Raw genomic sequence first — 6,000 nt, forward strand, 5'->3', positions numbered from 1 at the left:
CTCTATCATTTGTTTATCAAGTTTAATTCAATACCTAATTAGTTTGAATTTTTGATACAATATTGATTGGCCATAAACTTTATCAGTCAAGATCGATCTCACAAAGTTTAAGAGGCGTTGTTTGATAGCTTGACTTGTTTCAGAGGTAGTCACAAAAGGATCAAAAGCCCTAGAAACAAATCCGTTACTGTAATATACTTAACACTTCCCTTAACAAAAATAATATTTGCTACTAGTTTATTCCAAATCGAAGCAATCAAATTCAAAATACACTGAACATTAGATAAAATAGTTGATAATATAATACAGGCCCCAATAAGCATGGTAACAATGCAAGATCTATAATGGTATTACCTACAAATCAACATTGCACCAGTCCTACCCTTTATAGTATTAACCCAATGCACAAAGTGATATTATAACTATGCTCCTACCCTCTATTTCACCCATATATTTTATGTCTTAAGTTTTCTGTCAGGATTAGTGGTATCGAAAAGACCTTGGGAGGGATCACTAGATCACAAGAGTTGTGTTATCTTGTGTTATCCAAGGTCAAATTCTTCAACTACACCAACATTGTATTCATACAAACAATAATCAACCATGCAGGTGTCCTAGATTAATGTGTAGATTAGATTCATTTTAGTACAATGCAATGGTTATAAATGATTCTTTCTATGTAAAAAATTTGTAAATTTAATTATTCAAGTTAATCTTAAATATTGTTACATAAGAAGAAGATCAAGTTTTACAATTGCAAATAATCATTAATGTATGCACATACACTTAAACCTAAAATGGATGACCTAAAGAAGACAAATTAAGTATGAAGTCGATACAAAATCAATAAGAGAGTTCTAGCATGATATCTTCAATATTTTTTGAATTAGAGAAAGCTAAGTATTAATATGATGATCTCTATGAATCTATATCACCATCTAGATGTCTCTCTGCGTCTCCCTAACTCTCTCTGTTTTATCTCACATTCATCCTCTTCTTATATCTCTATCTTTTTAATTCTTTTAATCTTCATGTCTACCTACACCTTCTTTTGTTTCCCTCTATCTCTATGCATCTTTCCTTCTCTCCCTCTCTCCTTCTCCCTTTATAATTATATTTCCCTACTTCTCTATCTCTATCTCTCTCTATATAAATTTTTTTCATATCTCTCTATCCTTGTATCTCACTCTCTCTTATTCACCCGCTCTTTATATTTCTATTTTTTCCATATCTATGTAGCCATCTATTCTCTTTATCTCCCCCTCACTAATGCATAGATGTTGAGCAAGAAGTGAGGTTTAAGCACTTTCTTCTTCCTAATCTACCAAACTAAACTTGTGGCCTTCCTAATAGCTTACTCCTTTAGGATATCATTTTTGTGGCCTATCCAAAGTGATAGGGTCATTTGTGAACTCCTCCAAGGTGAGCACTTCTCCAATCAAGATCTTGCACCTTTTTGTTTTAGGGACACTAGCCCTATTCCAAGCCAATAATTGTAACTCTTCACCAATGGCTTCACCAACCCCAAGTTTCTATTGGGACACCTTCCTTATGTTGAACTGATCGAGAATCAACTCTTGGTTTAACCCTCCAATTGTTGTACAGTACAAAATGTTGACTATCATAGAATTCCTTTTAGGTCTCCTACTCTGGTTTTTTGGACTTAAATTCCTCTTAGGTTGAAATCTAACTATTCTATGGGTAGATTTAGACACCCTTTTGGAATTTATTTAAGACTCCAAAGCCTAGATTCCCAATTCCATTCCTGTAGCACCTAACCCATGCAAAGTACATATACCTAATAAGGTCACACTAGGTTTGGTTTTCAAAGTAATTACTAGATAATTGGTGCATGGCCTCAGACCTCCTCTACTAACCAAAAATAACTCAAATCCACCACTAAACTACACCCATAAATTCAATTCAACATTTTTAAATCTTTTTGGTCTCAATCCTACTTGAATACACTAAGCTATTCAACTTAGGGACTAATGCAAACATGGTTTTTCCATCGAGACACTTCTTGAGCTCTAGGAATCTATAATTATACCCTCCTTACTTGAATTTTCTAGAATCTTAGAGAATTCTGTTGGTTCAAATACGAGTTAGGGCTTCATTCGTGGAATAAGCTCTTAATAAGTCTTTTCCTAGATTGTTTCTAGAAAACTTGCCTTAAACACTTTACATCAAAACTAAACTATCTCAAACCAATTTAAAATATCACAATAACACAAAGGATCTTCAAAAAATCAACTTAGTTTGTAAGAATCGCCACAGATAGGATCACACAACTAAAATCATACTCCCTAAGACCAAATAACTTAAGTCCCTTTAGTTTGGAGTTCTTCTAAATTGAAAGCAGTCTTCTTAATGTTTTTAAGTGTCAACCAAGTAGCATCCTCCAATAAATGGTGTTTCCATTTTACTAGGTATTCATAGTAAGTAGACCTCTTGCTTTGTTTGGCTATCCTCTTGTCTAGAATGCATTCAATTTCTTGTACTGGTGGTTGAGGGAGGTCTTGTAGCTCCTTGTCTTATGGTAGATCTTCATTACCTACAATGGCGATACCAGTAATAGGACCTTTATATGCATACAGGTCAGCTATATCATATAATAAGTTGAAATTAGATAACCATTAAACACTTTGTAAAGTACTGCCTACATATTATTACAACCACGTCAACTGAGTTCAAATTAATATTTAGAATCTAGGAACACATCAAGAAAGACATACGAAAGGTGAGTGAGATTTGGCACGTTTACCTGACCAAATTGATTTAGCCACGTTTACTTAGCTGCTCGAAGCTAACAGAGCAGACAGTTTGATCCCACAACGAAAGGTGAGAGAGATTTGGCAGTTGGTAACTTTGTGTTGGCCAACATTGCAAGTTTCAGCATCACCCGAGATGGCGTCATAAAATAAAATGGAGTGTAATCTCCAAAAAGTGAGAGAGGTTATTGTAGGTCTCTGCAACGGAACTGGAATCGCATCCATACCTCGCACAAGCTCTGAGATATGCCCCATCAAAGATCGCAGCCCTATGGCATTTAGTGACCCTTAGGGATGTTCCAGTTTGGCGTGCTCGAGAACGTTCGAGTGCTGAAGGGGATAGGATGAGGTTGGGGATAGGGTTTGCCCGAACACCCCAAGCTAACAGAGTAGAAAGTTTGATCCCACAATGAAAGGTGAGAGAGATTTGGCAGTTGGCAACTTTGTATTGGCCAACACTGCAAGTTTCAGCATCACCTGAGATGGTGTTGTAAAATGAAAACAGAGTGTTATCTCCAAAAAGAGAGAGAGGTTATTATAAGTCTCCACAAAACGATCCTGTAGGAATTGGAATTGCATCCATACCTCGCACGAGCTCCGAGATATGCCTCGTCAAAGATCATAGCCCTATGGCATTTAGTGACCCTTAGGGACGTTCCGATTCAGCGTGATCGAGAACATTTGAGCGCTAAAGGGGATAGGATGAAGTTGGAGATAGGGTTTACTTGACCATTCAGAGCTAATGGAGTAGAGAGTTCGATCCCATGATGAAAGTTGAGAGAGATTTGGCACTTGGCAACTTTGTACTGGCCAACACTGCAAGTTTCAGCATCACCCGCGATGGCATCGTAAAATGAAAACGGAGTGTGATCTCCAAAAAGTGAGAGAGGTTATTGTAGGTCTCCACAACATGGTCTTGTAGGAACTAGAATCACATCCATACCTCACACTAGCTCTAAGATATGCCTCATCAAATATTGCAACCCTATGGCATTTAGTGACCCTTAGGGACATTGTAGTTCGATGTGCCCGAGAATTTTCAAGTGCTAAAGGGGAGAAGACAAGGTTGGGGATAGGGTTTACCCAGTCACCTGGAGCTAACAGACTAGACAGTTCGATCCCACGACGAAAGGTGAGAGAGATTTGGCAGTTGGCAACTTTGTACTGGCTTACACTACAAGTTTTAGCATCACCCGAGATAGCATTGTAAAATGAAAATGGAGTGTGATCTCAAAAAAGAGAGAGAGGTTATTGCAGGTATCTACAACATGGTTTTGTAGGAACTAAAATCGCATCCATACCTCATATGAGCTTCGAGATATGCCCCATCAAAGATCGTAGCCCTATGGCATTTAGTAACCCTTAGGGACGTTCCGGTTCGGTGTGCCTGAGAACGTTCGAGCACTGAATGGGACAGGTTGAGGTTGGGGTTAAGGTTTACCCAGCCACCCAGAGCTAATGGAGCAGACAATTCGATCCCATGACCTTTTTTTCACTAAGTTGCAAATTTGAGCAACTTTTACAACTTTCAACAATGCAACTTTGCATAAAAAGTGCAATTTTTACATTTTCACTTGATTCCAATTGTATGACTTAGAAAAGGTTCAGCAATAGTAAAATAACTTATTTCTAAATGCTCATCCCTTTACCAATTCCCAAACTCCTACAAAATTGTCAGCAATTTTTGAATTTTTCTTTGACAACTTTTGCAATTTTTTGCAATTTTTGACATCTTAACTCCTAGACGCCTAAAAGTTAACCTAATGACCCTAAGGACATTTATAACCTTCTAAGAAACATAAAATTCTTTTTTTCCTTGAAAAATCACCTATATTGCTCATTTTTATGCTTAAAAAGTGGCCCATAGGCATATTTGACACAAAACCCCACAAATACAAATAATGACCAAGGGTGACTTCCAAGCATGGAAAGGGTCTATTTTGGTCCAAACTAACATGAATCCAACATTAGATTCAAACTATGCAACTTTCATTAGCTAGTTGCTTCACAAACTCAAGACTAGGCTTATAGCCTGGAACATGCAAAATTGCAAACATCTTCTCACAAACCAAAGAAAAGAATCATAGATTTGGATACCCTTTTGGGTTTTATACGATATACTAAAGCCTTGGGATTTCAAGAGAAGTATGCAACAACTAAGTTTTGAAGGCTCACTTAGGAATGTAGGGAATTAGGCATCCATTAACAAAGGAAGTACCCTACCCCTTGAGCAAAAATTAGAACCAAAAATTGGAACATGAGGGGGATCATGTAAGATGATCACATACTAATTTTCAAGCCTCGTAAACTTCTCTGTAGCGAGTTATGGAAGATGTCGCTACAAATTTCTAGCATGCACATGGATCTTGCATGCCTAGGGCATCAAATTTTTCTCTCCAGCCTCATTCGTCTAACCTAAAACTAAAAGGAATATAAAAAAAATTGTCCTAACTCAGATTCCACCAAGGGTTGTTAATTTCCCATGGTGGAATCTCAAGATATGAGGGAAAATAGATGAAACCCTAGGTAATGGCACAAAAAGGGGACAACAGTTAGTAAAATGGGAATATCTTGAGTTGTAGAGTGAATTGGAACCTCATTCCAAGTGCAACAAAAAGAAGATTCACAAAGCTATCCAACCATAATAGATATCCATACTTATATGTGATCAACTTGACCAATATTGAGCAACAAACATTGAATAAACCTTAGAATTTCTGCCTTTTTCTCTGTTGTTTCAATTTTGTACAGCCTGTACGAATATGTAGTAGTGAAATTTTGGTATGGTTGGTATGTACGGATTGGTAGTACTCATACTTCCTTTGTAACCCAGCCTAATCTGGCCAATTAGGTTTCTGACTCAAAGTGGGTGCTAGTTGGTGTTGGAACAGAGTTGGAGTTTGATCTTTTGAAATATCTCAGAAGTGGTTAAAGGGTGTCTAAAGAGGTGAAAAGATAGTGTGGCCCTTTAATTAGTGTCTAGTTGTATGAATTAATTCTGATCCATTAGTATTTTCTTAGAGAGATATGGAATAGGAGGATGGGCCTTATTTGTCATGGATAACTTAAATTTCTTCAAGAGATAGTGACATGTATTCTAGAGATAAGCACAAATCATTATGATGCTTGTAAAGGATATTTTTTGGGGAAGTTTACAAAAGCATCTTTTCTAATGAGTGACACTAGATTTGAGGTTGTTCTTGATCTAGTACAAAGGGAATACTAGGGA

The sequence above is a fragment of the Cupressus sempervirens genome, chromosome 5 (genome assembly GCF_028749045.1).
Source record: "Cupressus sempervirens isolate cs-2001-9-10 chromosome 5, ASM2874904v1, whole genome shotgun sequence".
Taxonomy (NCBI): Eukaryota; Viridiplantae; Streptophyta; class Pinopsida; order Cupressales; family Cupressaceae; genus Cupressus; species Cupressus sempervirens.